Genomic DNA, 10,300 nt, shown 5'->3' on the forward strand with positions numbered 1-10,300 from the left:
GCTTGGCCCCGCCCCCAGGTCCCTCAGCCTCGACCAGTCACGAACGCCGTCAGCCGCACCACTTCCGCACTCGCGCTCACGTGACCAGAGCCAGCGCGCCCCCCCCCCACCTCCCATCAGCAGGGCCTGGGCCGTGCATTACTCGACCCTGGAGGCGGGGCTCTGGCGGCGGTGGAGAGGGCGGGTCTTCTCAACACTCACCTCTCAAGATTCAGGGGGAGGAGCTGTTTGTTCCCTGGCAAGAAAGGTAGTCAGGTTTCCTAGATACGGAGTGGTATCAGCTTGCACAATCTTTTCACCTTTCCTCTCCTTTTGATACTTATTTTGATAACATATAGATTTAGAAATCCATCTCGTCCTCGACTTAGAATAAAGCTCGTCTACCTTATCTGACTCTGATAATGTTGCACAACTCCTTTATGTGGGTCTTATAGTGCCCAGCAAGGCGCTGAAGGCTGTGAGTTATCTCAGTATCCTTGGAGGGGAAGGTATTATTATTCCCATTTTGCAGATTAGAAAAATTCATATAGGTTTCAAGATTTCTTGTGCTCACACAACCTGGACAGGGCAGAGCCCCAGATTCTGTGCGCTTTCCACCAGGCTAGGATGTGTTTTTGTGTGTGTTGCGTTTTTTGTCTTTTCTGTGTTCTTGAAGTGATCAGTAAGATAATTTTTTCATACAGCATATGGTGCTTCCTGGAAGAGAGCATTTTTGAAGGACAAAGAAGGGGCCAGGTCTGGCAACTTCTTACCAGCTAAGTGGTTCAAGAGCTCTTCCAGGAAGCATTTTGATCAGAACAGTTTATCAAACTCATACGCTACATAGTCTATGGGTTTTGCGAACTTTAATTGCCGATTATCATTGAGCACATACTGTGTGGCAGGCACTGAGCTTAGTTTATCTCAGGTGCTCTCACAATGTTGTAATCCCCATTATACAGATAAGAAATCTGAGACTTGGAATTTAAGTGACTGGCTTAAAGTTAGCAGTCTTTTTGAAGATAGAAGAGTCCTCAGAGCCAGACAAGCCCTGTTTGAACCTGGGTTCTGTTATTCAGTCTCTCATCTATAAAATATGAATATTTAGCTCATAGATTGTTGTGAAGTTTAAATAAAAATGGCTAGATGGAGTTCCCGTTGTGACTCAGTGGGGTTAAGAACCCAACTAGTATCCATGAGGATGTGGGTTCCATCCCTAGCCACGCTCAGTGGATTAAGGATCCAGAGTTGCCTTGAGGTGCAGCATAAGCCAGCAGCTGCAGCTCCTATTCGACCACTAGCCTGGAAATTACACATGCTGCAGGTGCAGCTCTAAAAAGGAAAAAAAAAAAAAAAAGCCTGGAAACCCCAAGTCTCCCACAGAGTGAGGAAGTGAAGTTAGGGAAACCAGTCTGGAAGCTGCTGTGGTCATCTCACCTGAAGGGATGAGGACTAGACCAGGACAGCAGGGATTGTAAATGGAGAGGAAGGAGAGAATCTGATAGATGTTTCCAAGGAAAAACAAAACAAAACAACTAGACATGATGAGAGATTGAATGGGATCAGGGAGGAAAGAGGTAAAAGTCAAAGACTCCAGGCTTCTCCAAGACACTGGAGGAGCGATGGAGGTCAGATGTGGGGGGGAAACCTCCTGGAAGAGAACCGTTTCAGTTCTGAACATACTCAGGTGAGGAACTGAAAAGGGATCATCTTTCATTCATTCAACAAACACATGGAAATTGAGATGAGAATGGTGATTAAGATCCAGAGTTGCAACCAGATTACTTAGGTTCGAATCCCAGTTCTGCTACTTCCTGATTATTGCACCTTGGGCAAACTGCTTAGTCTCTGTCCTCAACTATGAAATGGACACCACAAAACACCTCCCTCATAAAGTGGCGTGAGGACTGAATGAATTAATGTCTGAAAAACGCTCAGAACAGTGCCTGGCATGTGTTGTTCTCTTACTGTGCGCTAGGTACAGAGGACACAGAGATGAACACGCTTGGTCCTTGCCATCAAGGAATTCTCAGACTGGTGGGAGAGACAGGCCATTACACAAAATGAGAAAAGAGCATGGGTCGCCATAGAAACACAGAAAAAAGCTACCAGTTTATTTGTGTTTGGGGGGGGAGAGTGGGTTCTAAACAATGGCTAGGGGCAGCCAGGAGACAGCGTGGCAGCCTGGAGGGCAGCCGTGGCAGAGGGCGCTGCTGGAGGGGAAGAAATGAGATTGTGGCAGCAGGAACTAAGGCTGAAAATGGGCAGAGCTAGTTAATCGGGGCCCTTGATTGTGATGTTAAGAACTGTGGACCTGCTGCTATAGATCACGATAGCTGAGGGCATTGACAGGATAATGCTGGCATTTGAGACAGGTGCAGCAGTGGCTGAAAAGTCCTCTGGAAGGTCATGGTCCAGAGAAAGGATGGGGATGTCCTGAGATGGGCTCACTGCAATGAAGGTGGAGAGGAAGGATAGATATGTTTAAAAAAAATACTTAGAGGCAAAATCTGGGCACCTGGTGAATGAATGGTTCAGGATATTGGGAAGTTGGGGAAGGAGGAAGGAAAGTTTCTGGAGTTGGAAGTGGGTAACTGTTAGTTCCAATCACTAATAACACAGGAGGGTTAGGTTGAAGGTAGATATAAATTAGCTGCTAGTATATTGGTTTTCCCCACTAAACTGTAAGCTCCTGGAGAAAGGAGACTATCTTAATGTGAGAATCACCTCAATGCCTGGCATAGCCTCTTATTATCTATTCCGTGGATTTATTAATTAAACCACAAATGAGAGGTCAGAATTTAATAAGCAGAAATCAAGAGGATAGAGGACTTGGAAAAGCCCCATGTACTCAGGGGTTTGGAAAAATACCAACAATGGAGATAATGGAGGGTCGGGATAGGAAATGTGTGTGTATGTGCAGGGGGTCCCTTTCTTTAATATGTCACCTCCTTCATTCTCTCTCAAACCAACCTAGACCTTGGCCTCCACTGCCCCAGGGAAAGGGAAGTATAGGCTAAAATGTAAGGAGAAACAAAGGAAGCTATTTCTTTTCTAAGTTTAACAGGCTCCAGGTTCTGGCATAAACAATAACACAATAACTCAGGAAGAATACTCAGCAAAAAACCATCTCCTCAACCCCCCCCATCTCCTCCCCCCGCAAAAAAAAAGAAGAATGAAAAATTCTCATGGAGTACAATAATCAAAATAGTAGTTGCCTTGGGGTGGGGAGTATTGACTAGGAAAGGAAACTTTCTGGGGTGATAGAAATGTTCTATATTTTGACAGGAGTGTGTGTTACATGGGTGTATGCATTTGCCAGAATTCATCCAGCTGTTACGTCTAAATTCTGCCCATTTGGCTGGAGAAGGCTAACATTCCAACCTTAAATTTTGTAGAGTCCTAAGAGGGCATCCAAGAGAAGCTCGGGTCCCTGAGTGAGTCACCACGGTTAGAAGAGAGAGTGATGGAGGGAGCTTATCATGGCCCTGCAAGGTGCCCTGTGCTGAAATAAGAAATGCCTATGCAGAGAAGAGGGCATAGGCCACCAGGTCGAGGATCCCATGAAGATAAGCATCAGAAAGGATCAAATCACACCCTGTTGCTAAGGATGCCAGGACAGACTAAGCCACTCCCATCCCCTAAGAGCTGTGGGAGTTCCATAACACTCCCACAAGGCAATCTCTTCCATTTTCAAAGAACACCCAATGTTCCCTCACTAGGTCATTTTAAGGATCAACTAAGCTGATAAATGTGAAAGCATTTTGAGAAGTATTTAAGGTCCTATAAGCCTCCCTAAAGCCTTTCAAAAATAATTTAAAATTTTTAAATTGTGGTGAAATACACATAACACAAAGTTTACTGTCTCGGGAGTTCCCTTCGTGGCTCAGTGTTTAACAAACCCAACGAGGATCCATGAGGATGTGGATTCAATCCCTGGCCTCGCTCAGTGGCTGCTGTGAGCTATGGTGTAGGTCGAAGATGCGGCTTAGATCCCATGGTGCTGTGGCTGTGGTGTAGGCCAGCAGCTGTAGCTCCAATTCGACCCCTAGCCGGGGAACCTCCATATGCTGCAGGTGTGGCCCTAAAAAAAAAAGTTTACCAACTTAATGATTTTTAAGTATACAGGAAAGTACGTTCACATGGTTTCCCAACCAATCTCCAGAAATCTTTTCACCTGCAAAACTGAAACTCTGTACCCATTAACACCACCTTATTCTCCCGTACCCCTGCCTGGCAACCACCATTCTACTTTCTATCTCTATGAATTTAACGTCTCTAGATACTTCATATAAGTGGAATCACATGGTATTTGTCTTTTTCTGATTGGCTTTTTTTCACTAACCATAATTTTCTCAAGGTTCACTCATGTGGCGGCCTGTGTGTCAGAATGTCCTTCCTTTTTAAGGTGGAGTAATATTCTGTGGTAGGTATAGACCACATTTTGTGTACCCGTTCATTCATTGCTGGACATTTGGGTAGCATCTACCTTTGACAACTGTGAATAATGCCGCTATGAGTGTGGCTGTACCAATATCTCTCTGAGACCCTGTTTTCAATTCTTTTGGGTGTATACCCAGAATTGGAATTGCTGGATCATATGGTTATTCTATTTTCAGTTTTTTGAGGAACCACCAGAATGTTTTCCATAATAGCTGTACCTCATTTTTTTTTTTTTTGGCCGTGCCTTTAGCAGTGACCTGAGCCACAGCAATGACAGTGCCAGATCCTTAACCCACTGCGCCACAAGAGAACTCCTACATTCCTGCCAACAGTGCACGAGGGTTTCAATTTATTCATATCCTTGCCAACACTTTTTATTTTCTATGTGTGTGGTTTTGTTTCTCTAGTAGCCAACCTAATAGATGGGAAGTGTTGTCTCATTGTGGTTTTGATTTGCGTGTCCTTAATAATTAGTGACATTGAGTATCTTTTCATGTCAATATTTCATTGTAGAAAATTCTCAAACTTTAAATGCATTTTTCCTGTGTATGAAAAATTTCTATGTATAAAAACAAATGATGGGAGTTCCCGTTGTGGCGCAGTGGTTAATGAATCCAACTAGGAACCATGAGGTTGCAGGTTCAATCCCTGGCCTTGCTCAGTGGGTTAACGATCCGGCGTTGCCATGAGCTGTGGTGTAGGTTGCAGACGCAGCTTGGATCCCGAGTTGCTGTGGGTCTGGCGTAGGCTGGTGGCTACAGCTCTAATTCCACACCTAGCCTGGGAACCTCCATGTGCCGCGGGAGCGGCCCAAGAAATGGCAAAAGACGAAAAAAAAAAAAAAAAAAACCCAAACAAACGGTGGAGTTCCCATCATGGCTCAGCAGAAACGAATCTGACTAGTATCCTTGAGGATGCAAGTTCCATCCCTGGCCTCGCTCAGGGGTATTGCTGTGAGCTGTGGTCATAGGTCGCAGACATGGCTCAGATCTGGTGTTGCTGTGGCAGTGGCGTAGGCCAATGGCTACAGCTCTGATTCAGCCCCTAATCTGGGAACTTCCATATGCCACGGGTGCGGCCCTGAAAAAGACAAAAAAAAAAAAATTGTTTATTGGCCATTTGTATGTATTTGAAATATCCAAGTCCTTTGCTCATTTTTAAACTGTGTGGTCTTTTTGCTGTTGAGTTCACCCTAAATCCTTTTTTCCTTTTTTTTTTTTCAAAATCCTTGTTGAAACAAGCTAGAATAAGGGAGAAAATTGCTACGTAGATGTTAAGTATTAAACTTATCATTATCTCAATCTTTTACAAACCTTGATATGCATGTTCATGTTCTGGAACACTCCAGACAATACTCATACTTGTTGGCTTCCACTGATCTGGCTATGACTCTCTACATTTCCCAGCAAGAACCACAGGAAATATCCAAACACTGGTCATGTTTTCTTTCCTCTGCTTGGTTGTTACCAACACCTCCACCCTTATCTACACACTAGATTAAAATAAACCAAGAGGAATTTTAGTCAGTTTATATATCTCACACAAGGAAGTGATTAAAATTTTCTGGAATATCCTGTTGATGGTCACTAGAAGTGTTGTTTTAAAGTGTGTGATGACATGTATTAAAAGCAGCAAGATACAAAATCCTCTACGAGATACAAATTCAATTCTGTTCATTTTTATATAGAAACTTTTTTATACATAGAAAAAAAGAAAATGAACTTAAAGTTGGCAATTTTCTATAATGAAATATTTATTTGGATAATGAGAAATGTAAAAAGTAAAAAAAAGAAAAAAATTGAAGATAAATGAGAAAGCCAAGTGACCACATATGAAAAAACACATCGGAGTTCCTGTTGTGGTACAGCTGAAACAAATCTGACTGGGTTCGATCCCTGACCTGGCTCAGTGGGTTGAGAATCCAGCATTGCTGTGAGCTGTGGTGTAGGTTGCAGACGCAGCTTGGATTCTGTGTTGCTGTGGCTGTGGTGTAAGCCAGCAGCTGTTGCTCTAATTAGACCCCTAGCCAGGGAAGCTCCATATGCCGCTGGTGGGGCCCTAAAAAGACAAAAAAGAAAAAAAAAATCATGGACTTGGAGAATAGACTAGTGGCTGCCCAACAGGAGAGGGAGGGAGTGGGAGGGATCGGGAGCTTGAGGTTATCAGATACAACTTAGAATAGATTTACAAGGAGATCCTGCTGAGTAGCATTGAGAACTATGTCTAGGTACTCACATTGCAATGAAACAAAGGGTGGGGGGAAAATGTATACATGTAAGAATAACTTGATCCCCTTGCTATACAGTGGGGGAGGAAAAAAAACAACAACAACAAAAAGAAAAAACAAAAAAAAACCCCAAAAAAAAACCTTACACAAGAGGACATTACAAAAATCTTCATGGAAGCACTCCATTTAAGGGTAAAATATAAATCTGAAACAACCTAAGTGTTCAAAGGAGATAGATACCTAAATTTGGGTATATTCATATAATGGAGTATCATATAGTAGTGACCTTGAGAAACCTAAAATACTTGAATGTCAAAAATATAATGTTACGTAAAAAACAAGTTATAGAAGTATTGATTATAGTACTTTTAATATTAATGCTGAAAAATGCTATAAAAGAATACTTTACATTGCTTAAAGAACACACGCAGACACACACATACCCCAGAATGATAAACACTAAATTTAAAATAGTGAGTCTGGAGGGTGGGAGAGATGTATAAAGGAAACTTGGTAATTATTATTTCTGAGGCTGGGTCTTACTTCTGTGACTTACAACTTATTGAATTATTTAGCTGTTAACTACTGCATGATGCCCATTTAAAAAGAAAATTTAAGAAGTGAAACTCAGGAAGAATAAAGAGTTTCTTTATTAAAACGGAAAAAAAAAGATAAAAGAGAACACATCAAATTTTAGCAATTTTAAATCCTTTTTAGAACAAGGCAAGTTACCATTTGCAGCAACATGGATGGACCTAGAGATTGTCATACTAAGTGAAGTAAGTCAGACGGAGAAAGACAAATATCAGTTATATGTGGGAGCTAATAAAAATGACATAAAACAACTTATAAAACAAACAAACTCACAGATTGCAGAATTGAACTTATGGTGACCAAGCAGGAATAAATTGGGAGGATGGCATTAACATATATACACTACTATATATAAGTAGATAACTAACAGAGACCTACTGTATAGCACAGGGAGGTCTACTCGATGTTCTGCAATAATCTATATAGTAAAAAAAGAATGGATATATGTATATGTATAACTGATTCACTTTGCTGTACAACTGAAAGTAACACAACATTTTAAACTGAATATATTCCAATAAATTTTTTTTAAAAAATCACAGACTAAAGCAAGTAAGAAATGTATGAATGAATGGGTCTTAGTGAGTACTAAAAGTTAAAATACACTAGAATGCAGCAAACGTCTCAAAAAAACAGTGAATTTGAACCACTGTCGAAGGGCAAGCGTGACTTTACCATCGTCTATGAATTTGTTAATGCACAGGGAAGGAAAAACCACAATCTCTCTTGGTCGACTAGCAAACAACAGTCATAGTAATAACGATTGCTAACATTTACTTACTATGTACCAGACTTATTTGCTAAGTAATATCCATGTATACTCTTCAGAAGTGGCTCCAGAATTTCTACATGGGGCAAGTTTTAGAGCGTAGTTTGTTTGGACATCACGGCTAGGAGGCTGGAACTAAGGTTATATGGCAGACCCACCCTTTCTTTCTTGAGGGTTTATTTGGAATGGTGATTATGTGTGTGTGATGATAATGCTCTAAAGTCCCAAGAAGTGACTTGGTTCCACCATTGCCGATTTCATTGTATCCTCACAACTTTGCAAAGCACATATTGTTATAACCCTCATTTCCCACGAGCGAAATCTGAGGCTTAGAGTGATTAATAATTTGCCCAAGGTTTCATAGGTAGGAAGTGGCAAAGCCAGCCCCAATTGAAAATAAGTTCATCTGACTCCTAAGCCCATGTTCTCTGCTGTAGAATATTCTACTGCTGATTTGTACACAGACGGGGTAGGCTTACCCCCAAATTGGTGAATGGATTTTATAGAAGCACAGAAAATGGCTCAAATTAGATTTCACAGACTCATGCACGTGTGTACATGTACACACACACTGAATTTTTTTAAACAGCCCAGAGGAAGCTACTTATTGAATGTGGTAAAATACATTGCAGTCTACTGAAAACAACATATTTAGTGAACAAAACCCTTTGGCTAACTTAATGACTTGTCTTTTGGTTTTTGAAGATGACTTGGCCCATTTGCATATGGTTCAGATTCTTCAGAAGGGCCTTACGATATGAGGCAGTAAAAAGCCAAAGACATAATTAAAGGGATCCATAGTCAACAAGCCAGGCTGAGATTCGAGGAAAGGTAATTGCTCAGAGGTAGAGCTAGTTTCCAAGGAAATACACAGGACACTCCCACCCCAGTGCTTCCCAGTTTAGGGGGGCAGTCTTCCCTTGTCCTTTAAGATCTTGATCGTTACCGATTTTTTGTATTTAAGCTAAGGACTATTAAAGCTATGCTATAAAAAAATGAATGTTGATATTGGGAAATTGCTAAGTGAAAAATAAGTTACAAAATAATATTAGGATGTATTAGGTTGTGAAACCCCATTTTGATAAAATGAACCCCAAAGTTGTGTTTGGGAGTTCATTCGTGGCTCAGTGAGTTAAGGATCTGGCATTGTCCCTGCTATTTCATGGGTTCATCCCTGGCCTGTAAACTTTCACATGCCATGGTTAAGCCCCCCCCCCAAGAAAGTGTGCGTGCGTGCGTGTGTGTGTGTGTGTGTGTGTGTGTGTGTATGTATACATAGTCATGCAAAAGCTCTGAAAAGACATGTACTAAAATGCTAAGAGTAGCTTTCTCTGAGGAGTTCTTTTTTTTATTTTATATCTTATTATTCTGATTTTTTTTTTGGCGTGTTTTTCAAGTTTTCTGGATTGTATTCGGTAATTTGCACTTTGGATAAAATGACAAAAAAAAATGAAAGGCATGATCACCACACCTACTTAAAAATTTTTTTTATTATAGTTGATTTATAGTCTTGTGCCAATTTCTGCAGCACAGCAACGTGACTCAGTTATACATATGTACACATACCTACTTTTTAATGTGAATGCAGCAGGCTGAAGTACAGTATGCAGTGTGAGGACATCACGTGAACAGAAATTCACAGGGACAAGTAAATACACTGCCACGGAACTCCAGTGCCTGTGAGAAGTATCTGGGACTGCTGGGGACTCTGGGAGTGGCACATGGGTGTCCTAAACTTAAGTGAAGAACCAAGGAAAGAACAAAGGAGGGAAGGAGAAAGGAAGAAAAGATCTGAGAAGAGAGGGTGCTAGGAGATGCTGAGAAGGTAATCAAATATTGATTTCATTATTTGGCTTTTTTCGTTTGGAAAATGGAAGACATGTAGTTTTCTATTACTGATACAACACATTACCACAAACTAAGTGCCCTAAAACAACACAAATTTATTCTTACCATTTTAGAGGTCAGAAATCTGAAAGTTGGCCTCATGGGCTAAAATTAAAGTGCTGGCAGGGTTGCATTCCTTTGGGGGCTCTAGGAGAAAATCTCTTCCTCCTCTTTCCAGTTCTAGAGACTGTTTGCCTCCTCATATAGGACCCTTGTGATTGCACCCCCTCAGATAATCCTGGACAATCTCCCCATCTCAAGATTTTGGAGAGATCCCTGGCCTCGCTCAGTGAGTTAAGAATCCGGCGTTGCGGAGTTCCTGTTGTGGCGCAGTGGTTAACAAATCCGACTAGGAACCATGAGGTTTCGGGTTCGATCCCTGGCCTTGCTCAGTGGGATAA

The sequence above is a fragment of the Phacochoerus africanus genome, chromosome 11 (genome assembly GCF_016906955.1).
Source record: "Phacochoerus africanus isolate WHEZ1 chromosome 11, ROS_Pafr_v1, whole genome shotgun sequence".
NCBI classification, from domain to species: Eukaryota; Metazoa; Chordata; class Mammalia; order Artiodactyla; family Suidae; genus Phacochoerus; species Phacochoerus africanus.